A 16,579-nucleotide genomic window follows, 5' to 3' on the forward strand; every position below is an offset into this window, starting at 1 on the left:
ACACTACTATAGACTCACATACAAGCTATTATACTCGCTTTCACGCACTACTTTACTCCTTCACACTCCAATGGACTTTCACACACACTGTTATACTCCCATACACTACTTTTCTTTCTCATACACTATTAAATGGCTATTATTATCGTTGTTTTTTTACAACCAGTGTAATGATATCTTATATCTGTACATTCAAGGAAACTGGGCGGGTCAGATGTATCGACATTTCGTTCTGTATACACGTGTACTAGAATGACAATAAAGTAGATCTGAATCTGAATCTGAATCTGAATGATCACCTTACTTCAATCTTGTTTTACTTTGGGTAATTTTTGGGTTATTTTGTTTACACTGATATGTTTGTGTATATGTTGTACAGTTTGACGACTGGAGTTGCTCCCAGTATAGCAGTATGTGTAAGAGAGTATAGTAGTATGTGTGTAACAGCACAGTAGTGTGTGTATGAGTGTATTGTAATATGTGTAAGAGAGAGAGAGTATAGTAGTGAGTGAATGAAGGTACTGTAGTATGTTTGAAAGTGTACAGTATTGTGTATATGAGTATAGTAGTGTGTGTAAGAGAGTTTTTTTTTTGAGTGCATGAGGGTACTGTAGTATGTGTGAGAGAGTAGAGTAGTGTGCATGAGAGCGTATGGTAGTGTTTGTGCATGGGTATGACTGTATTAGAGTATAATAGTTCACTTGTGAGAGTATGATGTTAAATGTGAGAACAAGTATGGTCTACTTCTCAAACGGCCTCTCATGGGAATAAATTCTACTCTGAGGATAATATTGCTGTGGTAGGTGCCTGTTGGTCTGGTCCAGTGTGTGCGTGAAACATCCCAAAGTGTGAATCATGGTCAAGCAGTCAGATCAGTTATCTCTGTGGTCCTGCATGCAAACCATTCGCATGTGCGGAATGTGTACTGTGATTTGATGCTATATATAGAATATATGTATTCATTTTTCTTTTTTTTTTTTCAGAGAGAGGAGGGGCAGGTAATGTGACTGTACTGGTTACTCACATGACTTACGGTAGTCAAGAAGCTCAGTTCATTCTTGTGGTTCCACAATGCGCACCCTGGATGTCTTTTGAATGTTTGATTTTTAGTCTTTCAGACCAAATGATGCCTAAAACAGACCAGAAAAGCTTTTTTCCCAAAATGCAAAAGCCAAAAGACGTCGAGTGTTGGTCGGAAAAGCAAAAATGAATCTGTTAAAGATGTCAAATTATTTTAAAGAAATCGAAATCACGAAATGGGGGGGGTTTTTAAGGGTTATTGTTCTATCTTCGTTATTCATTATCCATTATCCGTTATCGGTCAGTTAATAATACGCTACAAAGCCTAGGAGCCGGGAGACTTACTCTCAGCCAAAAGGCCAAGCTAAGGTCCTAGCCCTTAAAGCCTTGCTGCGATCATTGCGAATGCACCGTTCCCGGAGGTACTGCAATACCGGGCCGATGCGTGGAGTGGACAGAGCAAGCTCTTATTCCATCTCCGGATTGCAAAAATCAAAGATCATGGCAAAGGCCAAGCTAAGGACTGACATAGCATCAAGGCCAAGCTAAGGACCTAGCATCAAAGCTAAAAGGCCAAATTAAGGTCCTAGCAAGACCTGAAATGGCCTTCTGACAATCTGGGAACCAGTCTAGTGTGTCCCATGTCCAGTCCCCAAAGTCATCCATCACTCAAACCACTCTAACCCAGGGTTTGGTTGCCAAGGGTCAAGTAACGTCTTTTTTTTTTTTTTTTTTTTTTTTTTTTTAAACAAATGCATCACAAACTATCAGGCTACACCTCTGATTGGAATAAACACATGAGTGATTTAATTGGTCAACAAGTTAGTAAATTCTTAAAGGAACAGTGTGTATTAGCTAGCGTCTCTCAAAAACTTAGTTCATTCAAAAACAGAATGGATTTGCATATTAAGCAAAAAAACATGAACTATCATATAAAACTATATATTTTTTTACACACATTGTCAAAAAAGGTTTATTTATTTTACATAACATGAGGTTCACCTTAAGGAATTTGAAATGATTGTCTGCCATATTGCTTCTACTGTGACCCAAAAACCTCAAATAGCTGCTCAAAAAAAGAGAAGTAAAACAGTCGGTTTTGGTCACGTAGTCTTCATTCTTCCTTGAGCTATGTTGCACTCGTTTTCGGCTATACCACACAATATAGCATCTAGTGGTCAAATATTACACCATGTCCCTTTGAGATTACTTGTTCAGATTTACTGTACACAGACAGATTGGGGAAATTTCCTAATAAAGGAATGAATCTCCTACCCAAGTTGCAATGGTTTGCTCTCCCAACTGTCCTGTCCCTATCTCACAAGTCTGTACATAACGGTATATTTGCACACCCTCTTAACTGATTCCATTGTAGAGCTGGGCAAGGATTGTTATGTGACAATTTTACTGCATCATCGCACATGCAGTGCAGGAGATCGTCCGTCATTCTGACTGAGCCGCTCGCATTTACATGCAGCAAGGCCAACACGCTTGCTCTGAAGCACCGTCACAGTAAGTTTCCCTGCAAGAGGTGATTGTTGGCTGGTTGGAGAACTGTTTTCCACAAATCTGAACCGAGTTCTGATCTTTACATTATATTGTTAACACATTACCTCAGGGTTGGGCAAACTACAGCCGCGAGCCACATGCGGCCCATCAGGCATTTTCATTCAGCCTGCCAAATGAAAATGATGATATGAAATAAACGGTAAAAATAAAGTACTACTAAAGAAAGTGTGTTTATTTGGTGCCACTCAGGTCCCCAGTGTCCCAAGTATTCAAATAGCTGTGAGCAATACATCCGTTCGCGGATCCCTCTACAGTTTGGGTCGTCGGGGCACCACTAAGGACGCAACTCTGGACAGCTCCCTCCCCTGCTGACAGTTCCTGGCCTGAGTTTGGGTTGTGGCAAAGTTGGCACCAGTCCATTCTTTGGTGTTGTTGGCTCAACATACATACAAATAGATTTTTCTTCACTTGCTATTTTTATAATGGAATTATTTTATTTATCATGATATTTATCAAGTTTAATGAAGGAAAAAAAAACCTTAGCTAGCCATATTGCATTTCGAATTTTGGAAGCATATTATCAAATTGATAGCTTTAATAAGGGAAATATTTATTGATCATAATTACTTTGGTTAAAGTCTGAGCTTTTAAAATCAAAAATATTAAATGGTTCCCCCGGAGCTTTTAAAGTATTAAATTAAACACAATAAACTATGATGGTAGGTATGATTAGTAACAAAAATACAGCTATGATTAAAGTATAGCGGACTAGGAGTATGCATTTGTTCAATCACAGAACTTTATAATAAGTCATATACCGGTAAGTCCATTATTTGAGATAATTTGTCCCACTGTTTTCAGGAATGTCAGAGTAGGCAGTTTCCCTTGCAGTCCGTGATTGATCGCCAATCCGGCACGCTCACCTTCTCTATGTATCCTCTGAAGATCTTGATAGGTAAGCATATTCAGTCTTTCTTGTCTTGACCTTTACACGATCATTAACAGAGCCAGTGCAGCCAGAAATGCTGCAAGATGCTGCAGTACCTCTTAGGGACAAAACAGCTTTGACATTAATTTAAGAGGCAGTAGGCGTTTTTGGGTGTTTTTAAAAAACGGGTTGATGAAAATGTTGCTCTCAATTTATGGATTTCTATAGTTATTCAGCGGTTTCAATGCATACCGTTGTCATATTTCTAATAAAAAAAACGGTTGCAGAATGCAAGCCTTTGTTGTGCAAAGATCAAATCTATCAACATCTTCATATTTATATTGTTTTTGTAGTCTGTTAAAAGCAGACATCAGGTTGTAAGGTGCACTAAAGAAAATGCCCACCAAACAGCAAAATAAATAAAAAGTATATTTTCTTCCCATTTATTTGCCGTAACATTTTAAAATTAAATCTTAAAATTCAAAAAAGTCTAACACAGCAGACAGTTGATAGTTTTGCTCATTTGAAGTTATAGTTTTCTGATTTTAATTATAAAAAAATCTTTGAATTGCGGAAACATCTTTTTCTGACTTTTTTATTTTTCATAACAGAATTTAAGCCACTATTAAAAGTTGATATTCTGAAGTGAGTGACTGAACAATCTCATAAAATTCCTATTCATTCCCTTGCATGATCTTGTTTGACAGCCGCACAAATCCTAAAGGAAAAATCAAAAGAATAACAATGTTTAGTAAACACATACATACATACATACATATATATATACATACATATATATATATATATATATATATACATATATATATACATACCCCCGCGAATCTACTGAGGATAAGCGGTAATGGATGTATGGATCCCTAGCAGCTTTTCTGTTGACGGTCGAGATGCTCGTTGCCACGGAGAATGCAAATGTTAAGTTATTTCTATCTAAGCATGAGAAAAATAAAATTCACCCTAAGCCAGTACTCTATTGAAGTATGCTAACCACTACTCTTAGACTCTATCCAAATTTAGAATATGACAAATTAACTCAATTTATCGTTTGTTTCCAGTTTTGTGACTGATCGGAAATCGGATTGTGATCGCCCGCCACTGTCAGCCCAGGCCTTGGTGGATGACATAGGGTCTACAGTTTCACTTTACCTTTGATTTGTATTTTCATATCTGGGTTAGTTGGGTGGTCTACACAGTCGAGATACAGCTAGGTCAAGTCAGTTGAGGTGACAAGCAGGTGGAAAATGCAAATGTTACAAATGGAATTTTTTTGATAGCAAGTAGTTATCATCCTGAGAACGAAAAGTTGTGGCAAGTCAATCCGAATAATTTGTTTTGATCACGGATTTGAAATCATGCTAGCTACCCTTTGTAAAGTTACTTTTTAGATAGAATAACCTTTTTATACAGTCAATCAGATAAGTATATTCTGTTTTTAATATTGCAAATTGCATGGGATACCAGCTCGTTATTCTGGTTGCTATTGCGCAATTTTCGACTGTTGATAACTGTTTACATCAAAGTCACTTTTGGCTAATCATGTTGCTGTTCTTTGATTTACCAGCCCCTTAGGTCGGATCTGCTTTTGTACCCTAATAAAAAGAGAGTGCTCAGGGTAGGTAGGGCCTTTAGTACAGAATGGAATTCATTAACTGAGGTTTTGTCCTGTTTTCCTACTCTTCGTTCAAGTTCAAAATCCATTAATGTGTTCGCTCCTTGTTTTTAGTGTCTACTAAACTTTAAACTTATCACAATCTAGCATTCTTTCTTTTTGCTTTTTTTTAACCAGCACTATTGATTTGAAGCACAAAGACACTTTAATAAGAAATATTGTTAGCAATAGCATATCCTGCTCCATGCCTGAAAATCACCATTTACCAATGTACAATTGATGTTGCTGCTTTTTAGATAAATTGAGAATACATTTTATACATGGTTGTAATATTGATTGAAGTATATTGAAGACAATTGAATCCAGCCATATGTACTCTTAAATCTGCTTAAATCTGAGGCAGAGGAATTACCTAATAAGGTTTTATGGTCCTCTACCAGTCTAAACACAAAGTATCCATAGAATATAGGTTGAAAAGCATAATCCATCTGCTTTTGTCCATTTGTTGAGCCAGAAATTTTGAGAATGTTTATAGGTACAAAAGTAATTGTCGGCCATTTCAACTGTGCGCTTGTGAATCCTTGCATTTATTGACCTGTAGCTCATTTGTGCTAGGAATATTCTGTAACAAAACTTTGAAGAAACTGCTCCTCCCAGCTTTTATTTTGACCGCCTCACATTCTGAATACAAAACGGACGCCCAGTGGCAAAAAAGTGGTTCCTCCTTCACATCTTACACGTTTATGCACACAGTCCACATTTACACGAAGATATTCGAAGGTTTTGAGCATTTCAAATGTTACTTTGCCAAAATACTTAGTACAGCTACTGGTATATTGAAGAACAGCTGTTGCTCTTTGTATGATTCTTTATTGCATACCTCCAGGATAACAGATATGTTTTAGTCGGTTTATAAGAGTTAAAACACATAAAAACAAAAACATAGGTGAGATGCTTGTTAGAATTAGTGTTGTGGTCGTTTAAATAACATCCCTACTGCTTTAAAACTGTTCTAGAGGGGGGTAAACTTCATTTACTTGGAAGCCAAAGCGATTGCCAGACTGCAAATGGCCTTTGAAGTCATGTTTGTGGTCATTTGCATACGATGAGATGCACCAGCTATGCAAAATGTGCAATGTCAGGCTTCTGAGGCCAGGGTCACTTTTGCCCACAGGGCATCGCTAGATCCCTGCTGCTAAATGCATTTTCCGCCATCTAGTGGAATTTAGCACTCAACTGCAGTTAAGGGGCGGGGACAGACTCTGGAGGTGACGTAATGCTGTGGTAAAGATGACGAGGAGGCCGAGCGATCTTTAAATACAGAAATAAAATAAGAAAACGCCATAAAATAGTAGCAAGTGTGAAAGGTTGTGGTGTCTCACAAGTACACACTTTTTGCTTCGAATCAAACATCGTTTTACTTGGGAAATGAAAAAGACATCCTTTTAAAAAACGGAAAATTTCCATATGACCGCTAGATGGAAGTGTTTGCTTTGTTTCAAAACACTACCGTCATTCCACTTTACTATGTACAATGTACACTTGAATTTTTCAGAAATAAAATAAGAAAACGCCATAAAATAATAGCAAGTGTGAAAGGTTGTGGTGTCTCACAAGTACATATTTTTTGCTTTGAATCAAACATCGTTTTACTTAGAAAATGAAAAATACATCCTTTTAAAAAAGTAAGATTTCCATATGACCGCTAGATGAAAGTGTTTGCTTTGTTTTAAAACACTACCGTCATGTTACTATGTACAATGCACACTTGAATTTTTCAGAAATAAAATAAGAAAACGCCATAAAATAGTAGCAAGTGTGAAAAGTTGTGGTGTCTGGCTAGTACATGTTTTTTGCTTCGAATTAAACATCGTTTTATTTAGAAAATGAAAAAGACATCCTTTTAAAAAAGGTAAGATTTCCATATGACCGCTAGATAGAAGTGTTTGCTTTGTCTTAAAACACTACCTTTATCCCACTTTACTATGTACAATGCACACCTGAATTTTTCATCTTTCTTTTAAAAATAAAACAAAAAAAGTTTAATCAATGTTGATTATCTGATTGATTTTTTAAAATTTTGAATCGTTGAGGAAATCACACGTCACCTCCCATATATGATTGGTCCCAAATATATTATAGTTAGCAACTAACTAACTAATTATTATTAAATAATAATAATAACATAATAATAATAACAATATTAATAATAATAATAATAATACATTGTACTTCGAAGCGCCTTTCAGGATTCCCAAGGTCACTGTACATATAGTAAGACACAACAAAAAGGCAAGGATAAAACAAGCAAGTAATCAATAGCAAATATAACACTGCAGAGCTAAAAGGGGGTGGTAAACGAATGAATGGCCAATATTGTTATTATTTGGTAGTACAAAAAAATCGGAGGGCTTCCCATTTCAATGCAAAGTCATAGGATATCAGATTTACATGAGTAAAAAGATGGAAATACAAATACATATATATATGTATGTATATTTTCCCATATAGAAGACGCACATGTTTTACTATTATTCTTATTCAAAAATGGCAGTCCATACATAAGGTGATTGAAAAAAGTTAATCATACATTTGAAGGGACCGCTTTCTTACTGATTACCTTGTCATCTTTGGGGGTATTTAACTCTAACTGCTCAACCCTTGATGAGGAAATCACTTGTATCCTGTTAGGTGAGAAAAAAGCTGGACTTAATGTTGTCTTCTCAGGAATTTGCTTGTTCAGATATATTCTTATGAACTGATATTGATGTTCCCTGTCTTTTAATGTGTATTCCATACCTGTCAACCTCCATGGCTCCATGCCCATACAAACTGTCATATTTTCCCGTACAAAATAATCGTGCACCATATTTTTTTTGTATGATGGGAAATCCCCAGGCGGCAGACGCATGCGCACAGTAGCATCAAACCGCTGGCTTGGAAAAAATAAATAAATACTGAGATAGTGACTTTCGCAGCGAACTCCTTTGACTTGATTGATTTGCCATTTCGTGATAGTCGGTGTATACCGGATGGTACCCATCATTGACAAATTTGCGTTTTTCCGTACAGATTTCCTTGTACGTTGTGCTCGTCTTAAAATGCATAAAAAAACGTACTTTGTACAGCAAAACCGTACAGGTTGACAGGTATGGTATTCCACTTAAGGAGGTAAGGGGATATTATCAAATGAATGATAACTGAAGTTACGTAATTACCATTAAATACATGAATAAGTGGGCAGCACGGCGGATGAGTGGTTAGCACGTCCGCGGCACAGTTCTGAGGTCATGACATCGAACCTTCCTGTGTGGAGTTTGCATGTTCTCCGCGTGCCTGCGTGGGTTTCCTGCGTGCACTCCGGTTTTCTTCCATGTTCCAAAAACATGCATGTCATGTCAATTGGCTGGTCCAAATTGTCCCTAGGTATGAATGAGCGAGCGAATTGTCTGTCCCTGTGTGCCCTGTGACTGGCTGGCAACCAGTTCAGGGTGTCCCCTGCCCACTGCCCAAAGATAGCTGGGATGGGCTCCAGCAGCCCCGTGACCCTACTGAGGATAAGCCGTGCAGATAATGGATGGATGGATGGATAAATGAATAAGTTATGAACAAAAAAATGACAGAATCATGACAAAATATGGGCAGGGACATATTTCAATATTAAACAATAGCAAAATGGGTATTCATATCTTAAGTTTTGACTTAAAAATTCTTTCCTGCCTCCAAAAACCATTATGTAAATATGTCCACCTATTTCTCCTGGATTTCTTTTTATCTTATTTCTCTCTTTCAGGTCTTTATTACATGTCTTTATGCCATGTCTAAACCTGTTGTAAACAATGTTCATTATGTTGTTATCACATTGTAACATACATCTATCCATCCAACCCCCCTCCTTGCCACCCACTCACCTTGTTACCCATCCATCCATCCGTCCATCCCTCCCTCCCTCCCTTCCACCATCCATCCATCTATCTACTAATCCATCTGTCCATCATTCATCCATCCATCCATCGCCATTGTCACCCACCCACCTTGTTACCCATCAATGCATTATCCATCCATCTATCCATCCATCCATCCTTGCCTCCCTCCCTTCCATCCATCCATCCATCCATCCATCCATCCATCTATCTATTAATCCAGCCATCCATCCATCATTTATTCATTGTTCCCTTCTTTCCATCCATCCTTCCCTTCTTTCCATCCATCCGTCCATCCACCCATCCATCCATCCATCAATCCATCCATCCATGCCTTTCTCCCTTACACCCATCCATCCGCCTATCTATTAATCCTTCCATCCATCTATCTATTAATCCATCCATCCATCCATCATCCATCCATCTATTAATCCATCCATCCATCATCCACCCATCCATCATCCACCCATCCATCATCCATCCATCCATGCCTCCCTCCCTTACACCCATCCACCCATCCATCCCTCCCTTCCACCCATCTATCAATCCATCCATCATCTATGCCTCCCTCCCTTCCACCCACCATCTATTAATCCATCCATCCATCCATCATCCATCTATCTATTAATCCATCCATCCATCCATCATCCATCCATCTATTAATCCACCCACCCATCATCCATTCATCCATGCCGCCCTCCCTTCCACCCATCTATCTATCAATCCATCCATCCATCCACCCATGCCTCCCTCCCTTCCACCCATCCACCCACCCACCCATCCACCCATCCATCCCTCCCTTCCACCCATCTATCAATCCATCCATCATCTATGCCTCCCTCCCTTCCACCCACCATCTATTAATCCATCCATCCATCCATCATCCAACTATCTATTAATCCATCCATCCATCCATCCATCCATCCATCCATCCATCCATCCATCCATCCATCCATCCATGCCTCCCTCCCTTCCACCCATCTATCTATCAATCCATCCATCATCTATGCCTCCCTCCCTTCCACCCATCCGTCCATCTATCTATTAATCCATCCATCCATCTATCCACCCATCCATCCATCCATCCATCCATCCATCCATCCATCCATCCATCCATCCATCCATCCATCCATCCATCCATCCAACCATCCATCCATCCATCCATCCATCCATCCATCCATCCATCCATCCATCTCCTTTGGTGTCACAGATTAATACCTCTCCAGTTTATCTGACTTTTGGAGATTCAAAGCAGAACTTTATTGTTGTGGAGCGGCTATTTTTACATCCCGACCACTGTTAAGCGTGAAGAATATTAACCAAATCCTGAAACTGGACATGGCACTGCTGCAGCTTGAACTGATCAGCAGCTTGTGATGCTTAAGTAAAAAGGATCGAGGCTGCAGAGGAAGAGTTCTTTGTGAGAGTGTGTTTGTGTGTGTTGTGTGTGTGTGTGTGTGTGTGTGTGTTGTGTGAGTGTGTTGTGTGTGAGTGTGTGTGTGTTGGGGAGAGCAGCATGGTCACAGGTGACTGTCATGTTTAATAATGATTATCACCACGCACCTGCGCCCCCACACTAATTAACTGAACGCATATGCAAATGAGTCCTGGGATTTGATGGGCGGGGGGAAAAAAGCACAGCTCATGCAGTTGCTCTGCTGGATTGGAGCTGGGAAACCAACGGTCAGAAACGGGAAAGTCAGTGGCGGGAAAATAGAAATTAGATAAAGTAAATAGAAGATATTCAGGTGAGAGGGCAGGAAGCGAGGATGATGCGTGGAGGAAAGACGAGACGAGAGAAAAAGAGAGATCACAAGGTAACATAATGGGAACAGGTGGACTGGTGGCCTGTTGACTGAGGTAATAAGAGGAGGGGGATGTTTTTGTCTTTTAATGGAGCTCTTGTATGAATAATCCAAGAAAATTATTAATGGTATGTGATATAAAATCTATATTTGATCGGACATTCATTAGTTATATATTACGAATTTCAGACTATAAGGCACACCTAAAACCCCCAATTTGGCTAGATATTTCAAAGTTTAAATCATATACCGCATACTAATTTGGAAAAAACTGGAAATCTATCCATCTATCTATCCACCCTGGTCTGTCACGGTCGCCTTGGTGACCAGTCTGCCCCGCCCTCTGGGCAACAGCTGAAAGCAGTTCCACTAATTGTGGGTCTGTATTTAAGGCTGCATTGTGGGCTCTGCCGTGGCGGGTTCATTACTCATTATTCACAATCCCGGTCTGTTATGCCTTGTCCTGTTTTAGTCTGTTATGCCTTGTCCTGTTTTAGTCTGTTATGCCTTGTCCTGTTGAGTTCGTGCCGGAGAAACTCTGTATTGTTCTGTTTTGCCCCGGAGTATTGGGCGACTTTTATTTTATTAAATAAAACTTATGGATCGTCAACGCATTTGAGTTCTCCCTTCATGCCTCCTGCCTCCGTTCTGGTCCGGTCACCGTCCACGCCACCACGTCTCGTGACAGAATGAACCCGCCAACAAATAGAACTCAGCGAACGATCCCAGCGCGACTTGGGGAGAGCTGGAGAGCGCAGTTCGGCAGGCGCCTACTGAGTTGGCCTTCTCTGCCCGTTCGAACCACGGCCCCGCCCGTCGTGGCCCTTGCTGTGCCTCGAATGGGGTCCCAGGAAGAATTGACGCCTGCCTGCCCGACTCCCGTACCGATTGCCTGCTATTCCCTCTCCCCTGCGTGCAAGTCCGACTCCGACTCCGCTGCCCGTCGGGCCGACTCCGCTGCCCGTCGGGCCGACTCCGACTCTGATGCCTGCCTGCCCGACTCCCGTGCCGACTGCCTGCTATTCAGTCTCCCCTGCGTGCCGGTCCGACTCCGCTGCCTGCCAGTCCGACACCGCTGCCTGCCAGTCCGACTCCGCTGCCTGCGTGCCAGTCCGACTCCGCTGCCTGCGTGCCAGTCCGACTCCGCTGCCTGCGTGCCAGTCCGACTCCGCTGCCTGCGTGCCAGTCCGACTCAGCTGCTCCTGTTTTGCCGGTTCTGATTTTCACTCTCTCATGTCTTGTCTGTTTTGATTTTGACTCTCTCATGTCTTGTCTGTTCTGATTTTGCCTGTCCTGTTTACCTGCCCTGATTTTGCCTGTCCTGTTCTCGTCGGTTCTGCCTGTCTGTTATCCCCTGGCCAGTTTGCCCACCAGACCCCCTCCCTGCCGAGCGCCGATTCCGATCCGCCCGACGCAGATGGCGCCTGCCTCTCCCCGTTCCTGCGTGTTCGGAGGAGGGAGCGGGGTTGCCCCAATCGCGAGCGTCAACATTCCGGGGCGTGAGGTTGTAATTTTTTCTTTTTTGGGACCTCGGGAGCTGTCCCTTAAGAAGGGGGCTCTGTCACGGTCGCCTTGGTGACCAGTCTGCCCCGCCCTCTGGGCAACAGCTGAAAGCAGTCCCACTAATTGTGGGTCTGTATTTAAGGCTGCATTGTGGGCTCTGCCGTGGCGGGTTCATTACTCATTATTCACAATCCCGGTCTGTTATGCCTTGTCCTGTTTTAGTCTGTTATGCCTTGTCCTGTTTTAGTCTGTTATGCCTTGTCCTGTTGAGTTAGTGCCGGAGAAACTCTGTATTGTTCTGTTTTGCCCCGGAGTATTGGGCGACTTTTATTTTATTAAATAAAACTTATGGATCGTCAACGCATTTGAGTTCTCCCTTCATGCCTCCTGCCTCCGTTCTGGTCCGGTCACCGTCCACGCCACCACGTCTCGTGACATGGTCATATCCCTCGAAAGGGGTGACCGACAGCAAGACAAACACATACAAACCAAAGGAAATAGAAATAAGGAAAAAGTTTCAAAAAACACGCACACATTTTTTTGACCACGGCCAACCCAAATGCCCAAACATCAAATCAAGTTAAGCACCTCGGCACGCAAGTTGGTCATGCTTTCATCCCTCCAGATGAAACGGGACACAAGAAAGCAGCCCTGTCACTCGGGTCAGGGTGTCCTGAAGACTGGAAATACATACCGTAATTATCGGTACTGTATGTGATACTATACAATGTCTCACAGTATACTACCATATATGAGCTGAGATTTATCAAAGATTGATCAAATATATAAACATTGCTGGCCTAGAATCACAAAATGTTGTATACAAGAGGAATAAACAAAATAATGTTAGCAAAAGTTTTTTTTTAAAAAGATACTACACGAGTTATTTTAGATACGTATACATATTAAACCTCAGTGTTATTGAGGTTTGTGAAAGGATAGTGGAATTGTGGACGCGTTCTTAAGGATGGGCTGGGCACCCGTATGATGCGGCAGGGGTAAACCAGTGAAAGCTGTCGGGCCCTGCTGTTGTCCCATTTCATCTGGAGGGACGAAACCATGACCAACTTGGGTGCCGAGGTGCCTAACTTGTTTGGGTGTTTGGGCAATTGGGTTGGCCATGGTCCAAAAATTTTTGTGTGGTTTTTTTTTTTGCTATTTATTTCCCTTTTATTTTCTTTGTTATTGTATGTGTGTGTCTTGCTGTCGGTCACCCCTCTTGAGGGATATGACTAAGTTAGATAGATAGAGAGATAGTTATTGACGCACAGGTGAAGAAGTGGAGAGACTGTTTAACCCAGATGTTAGGAACCTATGGCTCACAAGCCTTATATGGCTCTTTTCATGAGTACATATGGCTTAGAGATGACCTTTTAAAATATAATTGTTTTCATCTTTTGTTATCTGGTATTAACATAGACCACTTAAGTGCATGCATTGCTGAAGCAACTTTAATCATGCAAGATGTTCGGTCAGGTATATAAAGTGCACTGTTTTAACTACAGTTTGCAGTCGAGGTGTCACACCAACAGACCCCGTTTTGGCTGGACTTTATATTCAAGCTCATTAAATAATGAATGTTGAAACACTTCATGCTGAAACCGCACACAACAAACTGTGCCCACAAACGCTAGCAAAGCACAATTTGATTAGGTGAGCGGTTGGGTGGGCGCAGTTGTGCAACTTAGCACACTCCCTTCTTACACGTGGCTATTGCGCTAAGGGGAAATATATCCATAAACATTTGTTTTAAGTTTTTTGAGATATATTTGCAAATAAACTCGGCACCTTGTTTTGAAACCATTATTTACAAAATGAGGGTCAAAATGAGCCTCAAAAAGCTTAAGTAACTGTGGAAGGAAGTAAAGTTTAAAAAGGTATATTTGTTGATAGAGGCACATGCTCTGGCATTATTATTTCATAATATTAATCAAATCATCTAATGTCACACAGTGAAATAAAATGCGCTGAAAAATTATTTTTGGCCCAACCAATCTAATATTTGTGTGGACTGCACTTTCATTATACTTTCATATTGAGGCAGGGGCCCCGAATTTGCAGCTTGGGGCCAAGGACTTGAGACTTCTGCTCTAAATGGCTTATAGTAGTGCAGTATAAATGTGACTAAATATAAACTTAGACAAGTGTAAAGTTCAAGGTCTTTAAATGTACGTGGTGGAATTTTACATGTTAAACAGGAAGAATCTCTAACTGGAACATGTTTTTTATCTTAAAAGATGCATGGGAATCAAAGGAGACTGAACTAAAGCCACCCACTTCCAAAATACCAACAATTGTAAACGTGGGTTAAAAAAAGAAATCATCCCGGTTAACATATTTGCCTTACAGTTCAGAAGTACCAGGTTGAATTCGGCTTATGACCTCCCTGTGCGGAGTTTGCATGTTCTCCCTGTGCCTGAGTGGGTTTTTCTGACTCTGGTTTCCTCCCACATTCCCCTGTGACTGTCTAGCAACCAGTCCAGGGTGTCTCCCTGCCCACTGCCAGAAGTCAGTGGGGATGGGCTCCAGGACCCCAGACCATCATGCGGACAAGCGGTGGAAAAATGAATAAATTACACATTCATTCAAATGTTTGGAGGATGACCACAAAAATGTAAGTATTATACCCTTAAATCCTGAGCGTAACATAATTTTAGCAGGTTAAACCAAATTAAACTGTCCTATTTTCCAAAATAACCGTCCGTGAATTGTTTTGGACCTCATGTATCCAAACTGGATTAAGTTGTGTTTCCTGTAGGGAAATACAGCTTTAATTTAAACTTTCAAAATATTATTTATATATCTTTTTCTAGGTCAATGCATTTCAATTGAGGCCAGAAGATATCTATCCCCTTTGTAATCATAGGTTTAAATTACAATTAGCAGTGATGTTAAGTTAAGTTAGTTAAGGTCCTGTCTTGGGAGGCACAGTTAGATTTACAAGTAATTGAACATGTATCTTATTCATCCTTTGTTTAGCAAAGCAAGAAACCAAGAAAGAATTGTCTTACATTAACTTTTTAGCTATTATCTATTATTTTGGGCTGATGTTTCCTCAAAATCAATATTGCCTTGTGCCACGAGGCGAGAGATTTGCGTGCCTCACTCTGCGTCTGTACACGCTCAGGACTTTAATACGTGAGACACTAATGATTCATTGTCTTCCTAATCCATCCATCCATCCATTATTTGCACCACTTATCCCCAGTAGGGTCGCGGGGACACCCTGAACTGGTTTCCAGCCAGTCGCAGGGCACACAGGGACAGACAATTTGCTCGCTCATTCACATCAAGAGACAATTTGAACCGGCCAATCAACCTAACATGCATGCTTTCGGAATGTGGGTGGAAACCGGAGTGCCCGGAGGAAACCCACGCAAGCACGGGGAGAACATGCAAACTCCACACAGGAGGTTCGATCTCATGACTTCAAAACTGTGCCGCACACGCGCTAACCTCTGCTCCACCGCACTGCCCGCTGTATTCCTAATATAATGTCAAATTCGGCAATTGTTAATATAACACAGGAAAAACATAACCATTTGATACATTTTCAATCATATATTTCCTTGATGACAGGTGAGGCACAGCTTCAAACGCCTTCCCTGACTTCCACGTCAAAAACAAGTACCATATTTTCCGCACTATAGGGCGCACCGGGTTATAGGGCGCACACCCAAAAAATAGCTTTTGGTCCTATATCTTCCATACATAAGGCGCACCGGTTTATAAGGCGCTACAATGGGAACGTGGACAAAACAGTCAGATAGTTCAGTCCAAGTTATTACCCCCTTAAAATTCCGAAAGCTTGCAAAGAAGCAAATACGTGTCGTAGACACGTTGCGGATGCGGTGTCCGTACGATGTTAGTCAAATGCATCGTTCCAAATATCATTCGGAAGGTTAAAGTCTTGGGATTCAAGAAATGCCAACCATTCCTTAGTTTCTATTTTATTTTTCGCTCGTAACTTTACTGTGCATATGACAATAAACACTTGGAATTGAGTTTAATTAATAAAAAGACCCATCACAGAAACATCGATATCACTCTGAAACAAGATACTGGGAAAATATATAGCCGGAGTAGCTCACCGAAGTCGTTGCGTCAATAATAATGTGCAACCATGGTCCTCTTATATACGTGAGTGTAGTAAATCCAGGAGAGTAAAATATTTACAAATACAGAATGGTAAATCATGTTTACTCTATGTCTTAGACAACCAAACTTGCTAATTACATTCATCTTTTGCGGCCAATTGCAGGCT

General features: G+C 40.9%; 1 non-coding gene across 1 annotated transcript; it reads right to left on the bottom strand.

Moving 5' to 3' along the window:
* Window positions 1-1,420: 1,420 nt before the first annotated feature.
* LOC148361647 (U2 spliceosomal RNA) lies at window positions 1,421-1,602 on the bottom strand. Its single transcript, XR_015851230.1, has one exon. It is a non-coding gene; the product is annotated as a U2 spliceosomal RNA (small nuclear RNA).
* Between the last annotated feature and the right edge of the window lie 14,977 nt (window positions 1,603-16,579).

This window comes from Urocampus carinirostris, chromosome 8 (genome assembly GCF_059441175.1).
Source record: "Urocampus carinirostris isolate Australia breed hairy pipefish chromosome 8, RoL_Ucar_1.0, whole genome shotgun sequence".
Lineage (NCBI taxonomy): Eukaryota > Metazoa > Chordata > Actinopteri > Syngnathiformes > Syngnathidae > Urocampus > Urocampus carinirostris.